Source organism: Pocillopora verrucosa, chromosome 4 (genome assembly GCF_036669915.1).
Source record: "Pocillopora verrucosa isolate sample1 chromosome 4, ASM3666991v2, whole genome shotgun sequence".
Classification (NCBI taxonomy): domain Eukaryota; kingdom Metazoa; phylum Cnidaria; class Anthozoa; order Scleractinia; family Pocilloporidae; genus Pocillopora; species Pocillopora verrucosa.
The window spans coordinates 7,006,633-7,017,411 of record NC_089315.1 but is presented as its reverse complement, the minus strand read 5'-3'; positions in this window follow the sequence as shown (position 1 = coordinate 7,017,411).

Below are 10,779 nucleotides of genomic sequence, written 5' to 3'. Positions count from 1 at the left end.
TGATCACTCCATCTGCTGGGTTCGCTTTTTGTACCGTGATGTTACCAAGGAAAAAAGACGTTTTGATGAGTGGGAGATAACAGCGAATAACTGTCTAGTCATCGTGAAAACACATGGATGAATATAGTATAATAACAGCACCAATATATCATAGACATAGACTCCAGTGTATTGAAAACACGCATAAATTCAAGCTGCACAATTTCTTACAAAAAAATTTCAGGATGAATTTCTATCTTAGCCGTTTAGGTAACATTAAGTTAAAAAGTTGCGAGCTTTATTATCAAGCAAACCAGTGATCTGTTTTATGATCAAATAACCTACGCCCTTTGACATCCATTTATGGATATAAAAGCGATCTTCGCAATAATGAACACTGTTTAAGCAGTAGTGAAAATGAGACCTGGAAAGAAATCAAGCCTGTTCGGGATTGGCACCCATAACCTTTGCAATACCGGCGCAGTGCTCTACCAACTGAGTTAACAAGCCAACTGGAAGCTGGTCATCATCATGGTTCCTAATAAACCCGTGAAGTGATGAATAAGTGATTTTCATATACTCACAGTCATTTATAGATATATTAGGTTCATGACAAGCAGTGTTAATGGAATTTTCAACATCATGATTCTCATTATCATTTAATTAGATTTTACGAATTTTTTTGGTTAAAAACTTTTCCTCCCTCATCCCCAATATCTCTCTAATTTTGACAGTTCTTCCATAGTTCTTGTAGTAAATTTACTAAAATTAGCAAGAAATTGATAGGAATTACTGAACGAACTCGTGCTATAAACCTCAAGAAAATCTACGGCTGAGTTTCTGGTCCCACTAATCTTAAGCGACTGATTTGTACCAAAAAAATCGGTAAATAACGTTTTGCTACGATCTGTTATATTAGCTATTGAGCAGAGATGAAAAATAGTTTGAACTTGGATCTCTACTTATGATATAGGCCAATTATCATGAGATTATAAAACTCACAATTACTCGTCGAAGGCAAAGTGAATGGTCCTCGAGACACATAGCATAGCAACGCAAATGCAGAGCTTACACCAGTAATACAAATACAGTAATCTTGAAAGATTTAGGAATAATGGGCAGAAAACATGGTGATCCTTCCTCAGAAAACCAGCGAATGTTACACATTCATCCCTAAACTTAAGCTGATTGAAAGATAGGTAACCTACAGATGGCGAATGTAGAGATATTAAAAACCTAAACATCATCAGTATGTGGTTTTCAATTCCTAGCCGTAATATTTGTTGGCAATCTATTTTGTTAATTTATTTTTTTATGGAACAGACAAAAGAAAACTCTAGAAAAGGGCGGAATTTTCAACGCATTGTCGGTAATTTGACCAGAGGTGCAAACGTCTGACGTTACTGAAAGCGGATGTTTTTTCACTGCGGTTTTTAAAGCTGAAGCAGCACAAAACCGTATTTCAACTAAAGGAGTTTCTTTCACACGAAAAGTGGAGATTTGCTGACAGTTATAGGATATAATCTCTAGATAATCTCATACAGTCTTAAAATCTTGTGCACTTTGAAACTTATATTCGTCGGGCAGAAGCTCAAAATTCGGGAAATTGATCATGCACATAGCTCCTTCTCGAGGTATTTATCTTGAATGATTTAATCCATCTAGACTTCAATTTTTCTGATTTTTCTATTGCAAACCGTGTCAATTTTCTGCATTGATCATTAGTAAAACGCGATCCTTTTGTGGTTTATATTGCTAAACTAATAATTGGTGGTTTCCGGAGCATTGAAAGCTAATTCACACGTCGCTAATTGTTCTTTGCAATGAGACAACCAAGCACAATTCGAAACTTGACCGATTGATCAATGCAGTTTTTGGGGATCTTTCAGGCCATGGTCCCTCTATTCTATTGGGCCTTGACTGATATTTCCAATGCTTATGAGCTATTCGTTAACAACAAACTCTTTGACTTTGAAAAGATATTCAAAAGCGCAAATCCTAAAGCCGGAACTAAAAGTTCAAACAAATTCCCTCATTTACGGTCTGATCCCTATAACCTGAGGAAGTTATAACACAATTTATCGAGTGTCAGGGGTTGTTTGTGGTTTCATGTTTTTTTTTTTAATAACTCCATATATAATTACCATGACTAAGAAAGTCACTCAAGATTATCGATTCAATATCATTAGTCAAGGAGCTATTTTCTGAAAAAGCCTTATTTAAGGAGTTGGTTTAACCCATCCGACAGAAAAGGTTTGACAGCTGATTCTGATAGACCAATACCTGCTCTTTAAGATAAGATACTATGTAGTCCCGAATTGTAGTACCCCTGACGAGATAAATGGGGTTTTATACAATGACGTGGCACTCAACATGGAGACGAGGCTCAAACAGAAATTGACCTCAAATTTCATCTTCTTCCACTAAAGTGCCCCAAACCCTACTAGAAAAATGATGAGAATGTACCTGCCTACAATATAAGTGTTCACATGGTACGACAGCATGTCACGTGATTGTCACATGACTCTTTTTCATCAAAAAGCGGCCTCCTTTGACGATCCTGACATATTTCATATCCAGCTGAGACTAGGGTAAAGGACGTATTCAGGCCTTTTATCATATCAGGAAACAAAGAGATCGTCCACTTTTGAATTACATTTAAAAAAATACATTTGGAAGCGTAGAACTCCAGAAAATCGACAATGTAAGTGCTGGTCTCTCCTCCATCGATGTTTATATGGAAACGAGGTTGGAATAAAAGCAACCTCAAAACGGGTGAAAATCTTTGAAAAAATGAAAGATGCTGTGAAAATATGAAAGCATACGAATGCCGGCATTTCTATGATACCCTATAAAAATTGTTTCTATGCATATCTGCCAACATTTTACGTTTATTTCTGTTAATTTATGACAAAAATTAAAAAACGCGGATTTACTAATATTCTGCTGTACAGAGACTGGATTCTGTTTATTGAGCTAACGACCACATGTGGAACTATAGGTATGGAAGCTTCTTGCCGTCAGTCATTCTTTGAAATTCAAAGGGAGACGACTGCGAGTGAAAGGTACTGGTAACAGCTCTTCACAATGTGAAAGCAGTAGGTATTTTTAAGTAATGTCATTTTGTAAGTCAAAAAGATACCAGTTTGCAACATGTTCTAATTTCGTTACGTGTAAACTACAACCACTGATGATAATCTGTCTTACAAACACTTAGGTCTTTAAAATTACCCCCTAAGAAATTTGCTATCTTTACCAATCTTTGTCGCATACTAAAGAATCATTGAATCGGAATTGTAAAACATCAGTCAAAACCTTAATTTATCGGCCCGTTGTTCGGATCTGTATCGGGAGAGGTAATGATCTGATAAGTACATGTAATTTGCAGACTGACATAAAAAACAACAACTGTCACTCAGTGTCAGAGGCACTAGAATCATTGTCAGACAACAACTCTTCATTCAGAGGATTGCAGCATCCTTCATCTGCCATACATAAACAGGCCTCCGTACAAGGGAGGTTACTTTTCCTACAGGAACAACTACGTTTACATTCTGAAGTTGTGCAGCGGCATGTTGTTAGCTCCGTAATGCCTGCTGGGGCAGGACTCCTTGTCATCAGAACAGGGAATAGCTTGCCATTTTCCAGCTTCCGTCCATGTTCGTCTGGCGAGGGAATGTTCTGAAGTGGAACCAAAGCTCTATTCCAAACAAAGGCTTGGAAGTTAGCCCTCTTGATATGATGAGACAAGCATTCTGAAGTCGGTGGCAGGTCTTCGCTTTTCAAATTTCGTTGACAAAAAAAGAAAATATCTAGCGTCGTCTACATTTGAAAAGTTCTTTGCAGAAGTGTAAAGGGAGCAGATAAAAGACTCAGCAGCCTTCTGCGCAGGCTCGTGTATGGCAGGATTCTGTCCTAGAGTACAGAGATCACGTTGCATCTGTTCTTTCGTCAGCAGTACCTTCCACGCCTTCTTCTTCCCAATTCCAGGGAAGGCACTTGTAGAGTCGCAACCAGTTAGTGCATGGAACGATGGAAGACATCTACAAAGAGATTCCCTTAGGAAAGCCTGAATCTCATGGACAGGTAGGTATCTCAGTCTGTCTTTGACGCCTATTTTTAACCACAGTTCCTGGCAGTTTAAATCTGAAAAATGTGCTACTGAAAGTACGGCAACATCAGTGTCTGGTGATTGTATCACAATGCGTGGATGAGTGGCTGCAGCGTGTTTGGCATGAAGCGCATTCTTGTATCTGCCTCTTCATGCTCCGAACGTAGAATTTGGCTTCAACAACTTCGGAACCACTAGTTAGACCCACGTGCTTTAAATGCTTCCTTTGAAATCCTCCACCTAGGACAACCTTCTCTGAGGCCTAAATATGCCGGGAAGTTCTTTGTAACGACTCATAGAGAAAGGCGGCTAACTTTTGTTTGTTCTTTTTTGGGTTTTGGCATATATTTTGACCACTGCTTCGGTACTGGCGTTGATCCACGGTGAATGTTTTGGATTTCAAACGAGCTTGATTCTCCTCTCCTTGCTGCGTTCCCCTGTGCTTTAATTGACAGGCCTATCTTGGTCGAAAATTAGTCCTACTCTGTTGACTGTTCTGATGGAATTTACTAGTGACCAATGGTCTTTGTAGTTTCTTTCTAGCGATAACTGGCTAAATGTTCGCAGACCTTGCTGATTTAACCTATCTGAACTGCAGAGCCATCGCATCATTCGACATGATGCTGTAGGGTGCTGTGATGAGGCAGGCTTGATCTACACGTAACATTGTTTTCAAGGACATACATTAGGTGCTTTTTGTCGTCTTCCCTGAGGCTGCCATCAGGGATGTACAATGCGACTGGTAACACACGAAAAGCCCATAAGAAATGACCTCTATTGATATCAATATCCCTTTTCCTCTCCGCAACCAGAAGGCGACCAAAAAGCTCACGATCAGCATTAACAGTTACAGTCTTCTCTTCCTGTTTGCTCACAGCAATTTTTTCCTTTGCCATAGAACTTGAATTTTTTAAATCTTCAGCCCGCTGGATTGGATCCCAGAAAATTGATTTCATTTCTCTGGTTTTTCGATGATAGAAATTTTTCCATGCTTTTTCTGCCATTACTCTTCTGCGTTGAGAAGAATGCTTCCATCTGCGCCTGGAAGAACAACACCAGTGGGCAAGAATTATCTTAAGGTTAATGTTATTTTCTCTCTGAGATTTCTTCAGCCTCCTTGTGTGTCCCCATGCTTTCGCAGTTTTCTAGACCACACATCTCCTTACGTGGCCTGTTTCGAAGTGACTGCGCGCTCGTGCATGGTTAAGAACTCGTGTTTACAGCTCTTCTTCTTCGTTCGTACTCTATTTCCACCTAATGCCCCCCTTTGTCTTTGTTCGTGTTAATTGATTGTTCCATGTCCATATCCGCAAACTTGCGCAAACGTTGGCTGTCTCCTTCTACCTTGAATGTCGCGGCGATACACATTTTATGGTTTCTCAAGTAATGATCTCTTGGTGCACTGCGGGGTGATTTACTGCACATGGTCAATGTCAGAGAGATATAACTGGTAATCTCATCTGGATAGTTTGTACCCTTGTCCCTACAGACAAAATGGGGAAGCCGCATTCAGTTGTGTCGGAGAGGTGGAGTTTCCATTGTCCGGTTCGTTCGAGCTTCAACGACTGCAGAAGCAGCCACGCTATACTTAATTGTATCCTTCCCATAACTATAAACTTTGGACTTTTCTCTGCCTTCAGATTTCAACCGCTCTCAAACAGTGTCATGAGAGATTGCACAACCTTGAAATGCTTTCCATGCCATCGTTAACGAAGCAAATCCTGGCTCACTGTATTCCGGACACTCCCCTGCTTTGGTCATCAACACTTTGTCTTACTCGGTCATCCCCCATACCAACTGCTTGTCTTGACAGCCAGTCCTAGAAGGCTTCCACAACCACCTGACGAGCGCCTCCCTGGTTAACTTGTGGCACGAATACCTCTGTTATATGACTTGCCAAGCATCAAAACTGAGGTAGTACAAGCTGTATCGAACCCCCTGACTCACTCAGTCAGATTTGTTAAACGGAGTTTTGTATCCGACTGCGGATGTCAACGGCCATCAAAGCAGTTCAATATAGATAATGTTTGATATCTTAACTGTATTACTGCGACTTGTTTCTCTCGTTTTTCTCAAAATCCATGCCCTGAGACTCCTAGAACATCGCTATTGCACCTGCTAGTAATATAGATCATTTGCTTGTTTCCTTTCCTGCTTGATAATATATCGTCCTTTAAAAAAACATGTTTTAGGCAATGTGTTGAGGTTATCAGCATGATTTTAGACAGAGCTCCTTTTTATTTTAAAACTCCTGGCAGATACGTAATTCGTGATGTATTTTTTGTAAAAGCCGATTAAAAGTGAAAACGTCTGGAAATAAATTATCTGCACCGTAATAAGTCTCCACAAGGGCTGTAGACGACATGGAGGAAAATGATGGTTGGGCCCATGCCGGCAAAGAGAGCAAGAAAACTTCTTTTCGATAAGTGCATTTTTTGCCAGAGTAGCAGTGACGTCCTTCGCTCTGTAAAACTGTCTTCAATACCGAAAGTCATATCTGCTCTTGCAGTTCGGCAAGATGAAATCTCGCATCGGGGGGGTTGTCAGCTGACGATCTCCGTAATGTAGCCGTAAAGATATTTTTGTTGCATCATCGTGTTACGAAACATATACTATCAACAGAATATTTACGGTATTAGGAGGAGTACAATCCTCAAGTGTTTCCAGAGCATAATCTAAAGAGCGACGCATGTGGGTTTGATTGGTCAAAGTGTCTTGTTCTGCAAAATGTCACCAAGAAAAAGGACGCGATAGCTAATACACAAGTCGCCACCCGTTGAAGCATGCACGAGTAAAGGAATCTGCAGAGGCAAGAGGAGACCATGAACTGTTATCTATACTTCGGTCGGGTTAGTCTATGATCTTAATTGGCAGCGGAGGGAAAATACCACAAGCGTGTCCTTGCCTGCTATAGCACAGCAATGTTTAATATCAAGCGGAAACAGAACCAGAACGTCGCTACATCCAAAGAGAGGAAAACACTTTTGATCAAGCCTTCAATCAGTTACTGCAGGTCAAACCCCCCCGAAATTGAGGAAGAAAGCCTACGACATGAATGTTTTTGCTGGCAATGTTCAGACATTAGCTGGAAACGATAGAGAATTGATGCAGGTAGCTACACACAGCAGAAACTGAAAGCACGATTGATTGGCTCACTTTGAAGGAATGTCTTGTTTTCCCTCAGTCCCCTCAACAATCCAGACCGAAACTTGGTTTTCAGTAGCTCCATTTCCTGAATTGATATCATAAATGCATCAAGCACTACGTCCTTAGTGGTGACGAAACAAACTCTATGCAGCATGATAAGCCAGAGTCAGAAACTTTCAGTTTCCTAGACATCTACACTCAATAGCTTCCATAAATCAGGCGGGAGATGCTGAGATTGTAAGGGTAATGTAACATAAACCCACTTGACCTCCGATGATTTACACTTGGATACTGCAAAAATCTCTCTCGTCCCAAGAGCCTTTATTGGCTTATCATTGGATGTTACTGGAGAACAGTACAGCGACTACTCACCTTCTAGTGCAAGGAGTACAACCGACGAGTTGACGATTGTAATGGGCTGGGCCTGATCCTTATTCATTGTGCATCACATGCCAGAGTAAGCTGCCCAAGCACGTTAGGTCTCGCTATTACCGTCAAGGCACTTAACTGGTTCCAACAACTGATAACACTTTTAAACAGAATGGGTACTTGTTCTTCCTAGGAAGAGATCGACACGTGGAGACCAGCTTGGCCATGAAAGAGCTTAGCGAGATCACATGCCAGTGTTGGTTGTGATCCCTATCAACATAAGACCCAGAGGTGCGAAGCGATCACCTGGTTGCAATGCTCAAATCGTCAGTTTTGCTATGCTGAGGAAGGGATCTCAATGCCTACGACCGTCATTTACTTCCTACAGCCAGAACATCGCTACCTTTTAAAAACTAATTTGGTTGGGAACGATTGTTCCATAACGCTGGTTCCTCAGTGCGACCTACAGTTCTTTTCTGGGCCTGATTCACTCAAGTGGCTGACTTTTGCGCTGTGTTCTGTTATCGTACCAATTTGCCCATGCTGCCTCGGAACCACCCGTCGATCCGCGTCTCGGATGTCACGAGAATACAACGCATCTCCATGGACTATCTCCTCTCTAAAGCAACCATAACCACTAAAGCTCACTACTTTGAACCACCCAGACATAGCTCAAGATAGCTTAAGGCGATATAATTAGCCTTTATTAGACGTTATTTGTTGTAAAAACATCTTTAACATGACGCTATATCAAACAGAACTTTGGAAATAACGTGATTTCATACCCAAATGTGGCTCTATTATATAGTCACAGAACACCAAAATGTTCGTACAAACGGGTGACTCAACACGTCGTCTTAAAAGTATAAATTCTCTTCGTGATTATTACTTTTTATTCTCTCAGAGCATCTTTTCGTTTACGAACTGCCTCCTTTGCACACTGCCAGCACGAGGGTCATCATCTTATGCGCGAGCGGTATAGCTCTTTCTATTCCCTGCCACGTTCCTGCCCTTTTCCAGTAGCCAAAAAACAACTCCCACGCCTGACACAGAGAGACCCACACACTAACCTTTGACGCTTTTCTCTCGCACCCCAAGTACAACGTCCTCTCCGCTCATATGATGAAAAGCCTGAATGAGTCCCTTTACCCGAGTCTCAGCAGGATTTGAAATATGTCAGGAACCGACAAAAGTGCTTTTTGACGAAAAAAATAGTCATGTGATAATCACGTGACATGCTGTCGTACCATGTAACACTCATATTGTCGCAGTGGATGCTCATCCCTTTTTCCAGAAAGGTTAGGGTCACTTTAGCGGAAAGAAGATGAAATTTGAGGTCAATTTCTGTTTGAGCCCTCGTTCTAAGGCTTAGTGCCATGGCCATGGTATAAAGCCCCATTTATCTCGTCAGGGGTACCACAATTCGGGCCTACCTATTATCTTATCTTAAAGAGCAGGTATTGGTCTATCAGAATCAACTGTCAAACCTTTTTTGTCGGGTTGGTTGAACGAAACCATTTTTTTGTTAGTTCTGGCTCCTTGACTAGTAAGATACCATTAAAAATATTCGTTTTTATTTCAAACATTCAACATGCCATCTCCTCGACATCCTCGCATTCTGGAATAGTAAAGCGCATTTTTTTTCTCTCGCGCAACAATTCTTTGTAACGCTGAGGTCCTTCCCCAGAGCGTCACAGGAATAAAGCTCCTCCGCCATCCTGTTTGTTATCTGGAGAACTTCTTGTTAGAGCTTGGCCTCGATGTTAAAACCTGTCCGTTCTCCGTTTGATTTCCCTATTTTGGGTTACAAGAAAACCGCATTAACTAAGGTTTAACCAAATACACCCCTGATAACAATTGGGACGAGTGAGGTGGGAGATCGCGGAATCGGGACAATGTGCAATTCTCTCCATTCATATCGGTCGAAGTAAAGACAATACCTTGCTTCTCCCTCGCTTTTTTAATAGACATTATTACTTTCAGTCCATCAAGCCTTTACGAAAAAGTACCAGTAAGCAAGAAAAACAGTAACTTACCCTTCAATTCCTAGTTATTTTTGTCACATCGGAGCAAAGCATGGCAGCTGTATTTTTATAAAGTGCTGAACTGTGCCGATCTGCTGGCCTTTGACATCTCCTAAAGTGAATGTCTTTCTCTGCGATTTGCTGAAAATGCTGGACTTCTCGTAGAGCCTCTGGAATGCTTTCCATTTCTCGTGGAAGAAAGACAACCAGTGCATGCGAGTCATACTTGTTGTCGTCTTCACTTTGAATAACAAGCGGTGTTCCACGTGGAGCTTTTATATTGAAATTATGAATCACATGTAAAGTAAATGCCAATAAATACATGAGTCGGATAAACATAAAATCAATTAGTCACAAGTCTATATTTAAGACGACTACACATGATCGCATTCAATGCAAGAGACTCATACAAGGTATTTGCAACGCTATTTATCGATTCGCGGGAGAGTCTAGGTCTCAGAACACTACAATTTCGTTCCTACATCTTTTAGTCAGCAATAATGTGTCCTTTACAATTACCCTTTTAGTTTGGAACACCCTGTATAGAAAGTTTGTTTAGGTAATCACTGCAAAATGTGAAAGCACGAGCGGTGTTTCTAAACTAGTTTTCACAATTACAGACAAGTCCCGTTGTGGTTTTAGACGAAAATTTTCACTCCTCATCGTTCGTGTATTTACACTCCAAAACCTTTGTTTCCGGAATGCTGTAATAGAGACACTTCGGCAAGGCTTTCCCACCAATTGTGATTTCGTCTTTTTTTTCCACCTTCAGTGCCGCTCTTCATCGTCGCACATTTTCCACGGATACGATTACCATTAAGGATGTGGAGAGCTCAGTGAATGAATACCCTCTTTGTTTTTAGTTTGCCCGAAGGAGCAACTTACTCGCTGCATAATCACATTTTATGTGTTAAGTCCGTGATTTCCTGAAATTATTTTTATTGTTCATCTCGCTTGGCTGAATGAATCTCTCTGATGTAAAGATCGACATTGATTCGAAATTTCATCCAGAGCTCCCGATTTAAAAGATTCTTTGTTTGTGGCACTGACCCAAGTCCGTGGGCAGATTTGGTGCCACGAAGACGCCAGTGTCTTCGAGATACTGAATGTGTTGCACACCATTCTGTTGTGCTTCATCTGAAATTCAGA